Source organism: Heterodontus francisci, unplaced genomic scaffold, assembly GCF_036365525.1.
Source record: "Heterodontus francisci isolate sHetFra1 unplaced genomic scaffold, sHetFra1.hap1 HAP1_SCAFFOLD_61, whole genome shotgun sequence".
NCBI lineage: Eukaryota > Metazoa > Chordata > Chondrichthyes > Heterodontiformes > Heterodontidae > Heterodontus > Heterodontus francisci.
The window spans coordinates 2891705-2902496 of NW_027141441.1; the positions used below are offsets into that span (position 1 = coordinate 2891705).

Genomic DNA, 10792 nt, shown 5'->3' on the forward strand with positions numbered 1-10792 from the left:
TGGTGCAAATCGAGAGAAAGTAAAGATGGAAGGAAGGAGGGGAGGAAAAATCCTGCTCTGTTTCGTGATCCCTATTTGATCTTCATTCCAGTGCAGTTTGGGTGAAGAATTCCAATTGTCTGTCTCAATTTTAATAAAGTATAACCAATTCTGGAATCACTGTCTGGACATTGACAAGAACAGGTTTCGAGGCTTACTTGAAACATCAACAATACAATAAACAGTTCATAAATTAGCGACAAGGATGGGATTCGAACCCACGTGTGCAGAGCACAATGGATTAGCAGTCCATCGCCTTAACCTCTCGGCCACCTTGTCAGTTGCAGAAGCGCAGCTGTCACATTCAGCACAGTTTCTGGCTGTGCAGCCAGCTGTGCAATGATGGAAATATATCTTCTGCAAGGAAATGAAGTTGGGAATGGAGCGGTGTGAAACATTTCCAGACCATGTCCAACACGTTTCTACTCGGTGTGAAAACCCACCACGGAAAGACTGGAACATACAATCATTTCAACACATCATGATTAACATCACTCAGACACATGAACCATTCGGTCACTGACGAAGTCATGATGACCGAATTACTCATGAAATGACAACTGAACCAACTGACTGGAAGAATTGCTTAAACTCCACATGATCAGCGAGGCACAGCCTCAGGCCGACTTGTCGGGTGGTGTAAACAGATATAACTGCTTCTGATCTTCACCAGAACAGAGAGTGAGATGTAACATTGATCATCAAACAGACTGTGAAAGCAGACAACAGAATAAAACACATGGAGAGACACTGTGGAATAACAAATAGATTTGTTTGGAATGTTGAAATTTTGATTGGAATGGATAAAACACCAGAAACAGCAGATGAAAGTGGGATTCTCATCATTATATTGATCTGGGACAGAAAAGAGAAACTGATGGAAAGAAGAGAAGAAGGAAGAAAGGAAAGGATGGAATTGTTCAATTTTTTCAGTTTTTTCACTCGCCCATCAAAGCTGATACAAAAAGTTGCAAATAACAGAGAATTTCACTAAAAAGGGAGATTAAATGTTGCTGATACCTTATATCGAAGGATGCTCCAACAGATCACCTGTTTAACTGTCTCCTCAGTAGGGGATTTCAATCAGTCAGCAATATTATTCTCTACTTTTTTTGTTAATTGGTCCCAGAACGGTCACTTGGAATTAATATCTGTGTTCCGACTCCTGAATAATAAAATTGTTAGTTTCTCGATATTTTCTGGACACAGTTCCTGCTGAAAGAACTAAGAACTCTTTTCTAATTTGCACAATACTCGATACACACTCATCAAGCCTGCTAAGCTAGCATCCTTGGTGCTGCTCTCTCTTCTCCCAAACTTCATCTCATGTGACTGTTACATCATCACTCTGACACTGGGAGGGGTTGATCCCACTATCTTCAGCATTAACCCTTTACATCCTTGTACCACACTGTCTGTCCAAAGAAAATGGGTGGAGGGAACTTCCTTCATTTATCAAAACACCAACAGCAGCACAGTGGCACAATGGTTAGCACCGCAGCCTCACAGCTCCAGCGACCAGGATTCAGTTTTGGGTACTGCCTGTGTGGAGTTTGCAAGTTCTCCCTGTGTCTGTGTGGGTTTCCGCCGGGTGCTCTGGTTTCCTCCCACCTCCAAAAGACTTGCAGGTTGGTAGGTAAATTGGCCATTGTAAATTGTCCGTAGTGTAGGTACGTGGTTGGAGAATGGTGGGGATGTGGTAGAGAATATGGGATTAATGTAGGATTAGTATAAATGGGTGGTTGCTGGTTGGCACAGACTCGGTGGGCCGAAGGGCCTGTTTCAGTGCTGTATCTCTAAATAAGAAAAGTAAAATAAAGGCTACCAGTCGTAAATCAACTCAAACCCATCAGAAAGATAGAGGGAGACTGTCAGAGAACTTCCTGCATCCAGTCCTGACCCTGTCACACTCAGCAGCTTCTCACCCAGACCCCACTCTCATCAACACTGAACATTGTTACCAAGACCCTTCAAATGCTGTTTATAAAAGGTAGAAAAATTCAAACTTCATCACAGCTCGATTGAATAGAACAAAGTTTAATATCTTCTCGTCATCACTCGGTAACCACATGAGACAGTCCTTAAATCAGTAGCATAAATTATCAGCTGGAAGAATGTTTGTCATTGGGTTGAATCATTTCTGTGTGAGGAATGTTCCAGCATCATAAACTAGGGGAACGTGTTGACTGAGCTGTGTCTTCATCTCTTCTGGACAGTTCACCCTTCTTTCTGCTCTGATTCACTTTCCCAAAGCGAATCTACAGATTCTCAAATCCAGAGACTGGGTTTTCTTATTTTGTTCCTTTTGATTTTTCTTGCTCCTGAATGATAACATATTCCAACCTCGGATCAACCTTGCCCTGTGTCCCAGTCTCGGTTAAAAGCGACAAATAACGGCACCAACATTCTGAAACATACAACACGGTCACATTCTGCTTCAGTGAGATTAATGCTGAGGCAGTTTCCGTGTCGAATGCGATTGTGAACAAATTTCTCTCAAGGAAATTGTGAGTGATCGAGTATTTGCACTGAATTTCTGTGCAAGAAGGGACAGTTTCAAACAGCCATTCCCAAATCACTTCCTTCACAAAGACAAAGACTGCGCTGTCTTAACGTGTGAATCAACTTCACAAACAAATTTGAACTCGAAGTTCAGGAGAAGACAGAGATGTGAATGATTGACAGTGTAATCTTTAAATTATAATTTTCCGTTTCTTCGTTGAAGTGAGGCTCAACCCTCAGCCACTGGAGATCGCGGAAGGCTACAAACTTGGATCCAGAAATCAGAAAAGTAGTGAAACAGTTGGTGAGTACATTGTGACACTGAAGAATTTATCACCACATTGCAACATTGGCACATTCTTAGACCGTACATTATGAGACAGATTTGTGCTTGTATTGGTGGATGAGGAAAGATACTAAACACACAAAATCCCAATTTGAGCTGGTGTGTAAGATTGCTCTTTCCACAGAGATAGCATCAAAGAATGCTCGTGAATTGCGTCCTATGCCAGTGACAGTAACACACTTCAGAGGAACTTAAACACACTGGTAAAATGGGCTTTCACACAACAGATAAAATTTTACACAGAAAATTGTGAAGTGATACAGTTTGGGAGGAAGAATGAGACAATGTACACCAATCTTTTTTGATCAAGGTTTGAAAAGGTTGCTAAGAGCAAACAGGACACTTAGCTTTATGAATAGAGGCATCGACTAAAAGCAAATAAGTTATGCTAAACCTTTATAAAACACTGGGGCTGAATGACCCACTCCTGCACCTCCACGGAAAGCTTCCACTCCAGGCTCAGACACCCTCTTCAGGATCACTCTCCATACATCCCGCCATTCCACGCACGGATATCTCCCTCAGGATCAGATCACAGCTCCACAGTCCTGCCACATCCAGTCGTGAATGGTGGTAGATAATTAAATAACTAACAAGATGAGGAGGCTCCAAAAACATTCACATCCTCAATGATGGTCGTGCTGAGCACGTCAGTGCAAAGGATGAAGCTGAAGCATTTGCAACCATCTTCAGTCAGAAATATTAAGTGGATTTGATCTGTGCTAATTTCAGCTCCTCATGCTCGCTGGTGCCTTGGTTCTCTGGTGCTAATTTCAGAGGAAATCATGCAGCTTGACAATTGGAGCCAAAGAAAAAGACACAGGAGAGGTTGAAAGTGCCAAAACCTGGGATTGAACCAAGAACTGTTTAACTGTTAGTACAGCACGAACTCAACCAAGCTATTTCAACAACACACTAAAGCCACCATTCTGTCACTGCTTTGGAAGACAATATATACATTAAAGTGTTTGTAAAAAGTTACAGAACACAACATGTGAGTAATATTCCCCATTGTTTTCTCAGTACTGATGGAGTGTGAAGTGGGAGACAGCCAGAAGTCCCACTGTGCCACACTGACCCTGAGCTGTGAGTGAAATGAGATAAAGTTCAATCTTTAGCAGAGAGATTCTGGAGAGAGGTAAGAGTCCTGAATGAAGGAAAGACTTTCTGACACAATAAAAGCAAAATACTGCAGATGCTGGAAATCTGAAATAAAAACAAAAAGTGCTGGAAATACTCAATAGCTCTGGCTGCACCTGTGGAGAGAGAAACAAAGTTAACGTTTCTGGTCTGTGACCTTTCATCAGAACTGACACAGGTTAGAAAAGAATTAGGTTTTAAACAAGTGAAGGGGAGCGGCATGTGGGAGAGAACAAAAGGGAAGGTGTTTGATAGAGCAGAGGGCAGGAGAGATTAAATAACAAAGCTGTCCTGGGATAAAGGCAAAGAGTGTGTTAATGCTTGTGGTTGCCTGACACCAGTCATGCTCTGATGTTATTGAACACAATGTTCAATCCACAAGGCTGTAGAGTGCCGAATCAAAAGGTCGGGTGCTGCTCCTCGAGCTTGGGTTGATTTTCACTGGAACACTGGCGCAGGCCAAAGACAGAAATGTTGACATGAGAGCAGGGGGGAGTGTTGAAATGGCAAGCAACCAGAAGCTCAGGGTCATGATTTCGGCCTGAGCAGAGGTGTTCCACCTAATCTGAATTTGGTCTCCCCAGTTTAGAGGAGACCACATTGTGAGCAGTGAATCCAGTATACATAATTGAAAGAAGTACAAGTAAATCGCTGCTTCACCTAAAAGGAGTGTTTGGGGCTTTGGATAATGAGCAGAGAGGAGGGAAAAGGGCAGGTATTATATCTCCTGCGATTGCATGGGAAGGTGCCTTGGAAAGGGGACGAGGTATCGGGGGTAATGGAGGAGTGGACCAGGGTGTCGCGGAGGGAACAATCCCTTCAGAATGTTGACAGGGGAGGGGAGGATGCATTTGGTGGTGGCATCACGCTGGAGGTGGTGGAAATGGTGGAGGATGATCCTTTGGATGTGGAGGCAGGTGGGGTGGTAAGTGAGGACAAGGGGAACCCTGTCGCAGTTCTGGGAGGGAGGGGAAGGGGGAAGGGGAAAGGCAGAGGTTGAGAGTCCTGTCAACCACACTGGGAGGGGGTGGGGGCGGAGTAGTCAATTATATCTGAGGGAAGAAATGAACAGAACTGGCACTCAAAACTGGACATCCATGAGGCACTGTGGGCCATCAGCAGCAGCAGAATTGTATTTAAACACAATATGTTACCTCATGGCCTGACATATCCCTGACTCTGCCATTACCATCAAGCCAAGGGAGCAATGGTGCTTCAATGAAGTGTGCAGGAGGGCATGTCAGGAGCAGCACCAAGCAGACCTAAAAATGAGTGAAGCTACAACACAGGATTACTTGCATGTCATATAGCGGAAGCAGCATGCAATAGACAGAGCTGAGTGATCTCACAACCAACAGATCAGATCAAAGCTCTGCAGTCCTGCCACATCCAGTCCTGAATGGTGGTGGATAATTAAACAATTAACAGGACGACGAGGCTCCACAAATATCCCCATCCTTAATGACAGGGGAGACCAGTATATCAGTGCAAAATACAAGGTTGAATCATTTGCAAACATCTTCAGCCAGAAGTGCCAAGTAGATGATCCATCTCGGCCTCCTCCTGAGATCCCCAGCATCACAGGTGCCAACCTTCAGCTAAATCCACTTCACTCCACATGATATCAAGAAATGGCTGAAGGCTCTGGATACTGAAAACATCCTGGCTGCAGTGCTGAAGACTTGTGCTCCAGAACTAGCCACGCCGCCTGCCAAGCTACACCACTGGCATCTACCCGGCAATGTGGAAAATTGCCCAGGTATGTCCTGTACACAAAAAGCAGGACAAATCCAACCCGGTCAATTACTGCCCCGTCAGCCTCCTCTTGATCATCAGTAAAGTGATGGAAGGTGTCGTTGACAGTGCTATCAAGCAGCACTTACACAGCAATAACCTGCTCACCGATGCTCATTTTGGTTTCCGCCAAGGCCACTCGGTTCCTGACCTCATTATGGCCTTGGTTCAAATATGGACAGAAGAGCTGAATTCAGGAGGTGAGGTGAGGTGACAGTGACTGCTCTTGCCAAGGGCATCAAGGAGCCCTTGCAAAATTGAAGTCAATGGCAATCAAGGAGAAAAACCTCCACTGGTTGGAGGCATACCTCTCGCAAAGGAATATGGTGCTGGTTGTTGGTGGCCAATCATCTCAGTACCAGACATCGCTCAGGAGTTCCTTAGGGTAGTGTCCTAGGCCCCAACCGTCTTCAGTTGCTTCATCAATAAACTTCCTTCCATCATAAGGTCAGAAGTGGAAATGTTCACTGATGATTGCAAAATGATCAGTTGCATTAGTAACTCCTCAGATACTGAAGCAGTCCGTGTCCAAATGTAGAGAGACCTGGGCAAGATTGGGCTTGGACTGATAAGTGGCAAGTAACATGCACGCCACAAAAATGCCAGGCAATGACCATTTCCAACAAGAGTGAATCTAACCATCTCCCCTTGACAGTCAATGACATTACCATTGCTGAATCCTTCACAATCAACATCCGGGGGGTTACCAATGAGCAGAAACTGAATTGGATCAGTCATATAAATACCGTAGCTACAAGAGCAGGTCAGAGGCTGGGAATTCTGCTGCAAGGAACTCATCTCCTGTCCACCATCTACAAGGCACAAGTCAGGAGTGTGATGCAATACTCCCCACTTGCCTGGATGAGTGGAGCTCCAACAACACCAAAGAAACTCAACACCATCCAGGACAAAGCAGATCGCTTGATCAGCACTCCATCCACTACTTTAAATATTCACTTCCTGCACCACCAGTGAACAGTGGCAGCAGTGTGTACCATCTACAAGATGCACTGCAGCAACTCACCAAGCCTCCTTCGACAGCACCTTCCAAACCCCCAACCTCGACCACCTAGAAGGATATTGGATGAATGGGAACACCACCATCTGCAAGCTCCCCTCCAAGTTACACACTGTCCTGACTGGGAACTATATCACCATTCCTTCACTGCACTGGATCAAAATCTTGGAACTCCCTTCCTAACAGCACTGTGGGTTTACGTACAACACATGGACTGCAGCAGCTCCAAAAAGGCAGCTCACCACCACCTTCTCAAGGGCAATTAAGGATGGACAATAAAGGCTGCGTTTGCTGAGAACGCAACCACTAGGTGGCACAACTCGCTTTCTCCCCCTGCTTTGCACCGGCCGCTTCCACCCTCCACAGTCGCTCGCTCCAGACCTCACTGCGCCCCCCCCCCCGCTACTTCCCTGGCCGATTGTCTCACGATCATGTCACCCCATTCTCCAGTCGTTCGCTCACTCCCCACCCCCCTCCCCTCCAGCCGCTAGCTCTAGGCTGCGCTGCTTCCCTTCTCTCGGCCACTTGCTCCCACGTTTGTCCAGTCTCCACGCGCCGCCCGAAGAAGCAAGGTGGGCTGCAAAGTGTGACGTAGGAGTGAGTAGTGAGTGGCCTAGAGGAGGGAAGTGGCACGGCCTAGAGCTAGCGGCTGGAGCGGGGGTTGGGGGGTAGAGAACAAGCGGCCATAGAGCTGGATGACGCGAGTGGGGAACAATTGTCAAGGGGAGCATCGAGGTGTAGAGCGAGCAGCTGAGGGGAGGAAGCGTCGAGGCCTGGAGCGAGTTGCCGAGGGGGGAGAGCTCCAGCCTCAAAGTCTCCTATTCAGCCGCTTCCTCCAGCTGAGTGAGGGGCTGGATACCCGATGATGCTTTCGCGCCCGTGTGCGAAGATGGACCAGGCGCGGATATGCGATGATGTTGGCGCTGCGCAATGACATCATCCTACGCATGTGCCACTTAATCCTGGCAAGATGTAGCTGTGCCGATGCACAGCTTGGCACAGTCCGATGATGTCAGCGGGCCGCTGCGTTGACAGGAATCACATTGTATCAGCAGTGCCCACATCCCATGAAAGAATAAAAAAGAGATTTGCCACAATGGTAGCAGGGTGAGGGATTTCAGTGATGTGGAGAGATTGGAGAAGCTGGGGTTGTTCTCCTTGCAGCAGAGAAAATTCAGAAGAGATTTGACACATTTGTTCAAAATCATGAAGTTCTTCAATAGTTTAAATAAGGAGAAACTGTTTCCAGTGGTAAAGGGGTCTGTAAGCAGAGGACACGGATATCAGGTGATTGGCAGAAGAACCATTTTTTACACAGCAATGTGTTGTGATAAAGAAAGAACAGACTTGCATTTATATAGCACCTTTCAAGACCACTGGACATATCAAAGCACTTTGTAGACAATGAAATACTTTTGAAGTGTAATCACTGTTGTAATGTCAGAAATGCAGCAGCTAATACCCACAAACAGCAATGTGATAATGACCAACTGATCTGAATGAGAGGCAAATATTGATCACAACACCAGGGAGAATTGCTCTTCACTTGTTTGAAATTGCAGCATGGGATCTTTTACATTCACCCAAACATGCAGACCAGGTCTTGGTTTAACATCACACCTGAAAGGCAGCACCTTCAACACCCTCAGTGCTGTACTGGAGTGTCAGATGTGAAATCTGAACCCAGAAGCTTGTGATTTCGAGGTGAGTGTAACCAACTGAGCCACAGATTTTACCTGAGTCTCAATCCTTCTACCAACAGTTTCTCTCTATCGGGTCTGTCACGACCCCTCATGATTGTGAACACCTCTATCAAATCTCCTCTCGAAGGAGAACAACCCCAGCTTCTCCAATCTAACCACATAACTGAAATGCTAACCACACGTTGCAGAAAGGAATTTTTCCTCAAGTTCCTTCTGGTTTTGTGAGTCACCTTAAATCTATAACCTTCGGTTATTGACCTTTCAGCAGTTAGAAACAGTTCCTCAGTATTTACTCTCCCTCAAACCTTCAAGGAAGCTCTGCAAAGTAACTGAAAATCAAGTTGTCGGAAGTGGGATTTAAACACATGCCTCCAGTGAAAGCTGCAACCTGAACAGAGAAGCTGAAACCGCTCAGTCACCTCAACTGTTCAGACCTTTTTGACCTCGTCATCACTTCTGTACTTTGAAAGGTTCACTCAGTTCAGGAACTTGTTCAATGTGACTGGAATGCTCAGTGACTGGGATATTAACTCCCCCGGCTTTTCCTGAGCTTGTTCTCGGTGCATGGGGATGTTTGATGTTTGTCCTGGGCTGTGGAATCTTGCATCACTGTAATGGACATTAACCCACTGATTGAATCTGTATTCACTGCTTTCCACTGGTGCTGGGTAATTGCAGAGTGTGGGGCCGGAATGTTGCTGCTTGTCCCGGCCTCACTCACTCTGGGAAAGAGTGAATAATTGATGCGTCTGTTTCTGTATCTGAAATGTGACTTCGATCTGTTGTTATTAACCGAGGCAGCGCTGCAGAAGGATACGTTAATAATCTCTCACTAATCAACTGCAAACAGTCAGAATGTGTAACTTTGAGCAGCGCTTTCTGCACCGTCAGGGCTGTAAAGTTGAGGGAGGGAGAGACAGTGTCAATATCTGAGTGTGTACAGCACTGTACAGAGAAAGAGCCAATATACCGGGGCTGAGAAACAATGCATCTTTTCACATTTAATCACAATAATATCCACAGTCAGGAGCTGAAAATGATGAAAAACCAAATAGCAAGAGCAAAAATAAGAAAAGTAAGTAATTATAAATTAGCTGATCAGCTTTCACTGTGTTACCTGGTAGTCTACAGTTTTATATTCAATGCTCTCTCCACTGTGGCCAGGGAATGATTTCTTCTCAAAGGCTGAATATTAACAAAACTGCTTGTAATTTAAAATCTTTTAAAAGTAATTCCATGGAGCGAATGGGGCAAAGTCAAATAACTGCACCAAATGTAGGAGAGCTGGTTGGTGATGACGTGGATGTGTCTGCAGTGTGCAGGACCAGACTGTTTCTGTAGATTCACAATGAATGTTCCACCCTTTATTTATGACAGTAAAACTGATCGTGGACAATGGCTATTCTGGTTGCAGCAACCTGAAGCTTTAACTCATTAACACTCTCCTTTAGGGTAATTTAGAAAGCACAACATGCAGCTCTGTCAGTTAGTGTGTTTGTTTGTTAACCCACAATTTGATGGTTCAAGCACATAAATGGATGAGGCTTTATTAACTTAAACTCTTCTACATCTGCTATATTACTCTTGCTGTTGATTTTTCAATGATAAGGTTAATCAAGTCTTTCTTTATGAAATCCATGCTGACTGTGTTTTATTATTTTTCATTTCCATCTGTATTTTCTACTTTGGAGGATTACAGGATATTATCATTTTTTTATTCATTCATGGGAGGTGGGTGTCGCTGGCTGGGCCAGCATTTATTATCCATCCCTAATTGCCTTGAGAAGGTGGTGCTGAGCTGCCTTCTTGAACCACTGCAGTCCATGTGCTGCTGTAATGAAGAGAGTTCCAGGATTTTGACCCAGCAACAGTGAAGGAACGGTGATACAGTTACAATTCAGGATGGTGTGTGGCTTGGAGGGGAACTTGCAGGTTGTGGTGTTCCCATGCATCTGCTGCCCTTGTCCTTCTCGGTGATAAAGGTCGCGGGTTTGGAAGGTGCTGTCTCAGGAGCCTTGGCGCATTGCTGCAGTGCATCTTGTGGATGGTACACACTGCTGCCACTGTGTGCCAGTGATGGAGGGCATGAATGTTGTAAATGGGATGCCAATCAAGCGGGCTGCTTTGTCCTGTTGAGTTTCTTGAGTATTGTTGGAGCTGCACCCAGCCAGACAAGTGGAGAGTATTCCATCACACTCCTAACTTGTGGACAGGCTTTGGGGAGTCAGGAGGTGAGTTACTTGCCGCAGG

General features: G+C 45.4%; 1 non-coding gene across 1 annotated transcript; it reads right to left on the reverse strand.

The window, feature by feature from the left end:
* Positions 1-236: 236 nt before the first annotated feature.
* On the reverse strand, positions 237-318 carry trnas-gcu (transfer RNA serine (anticodon GCU)). Its single transcript has one exon. It is a non-coding gene; the product is annotated as a tRNA-Ser (tRNA).
* Between the last annotated feature and the right edge of the window lie 10474 nt (positions 319-10792).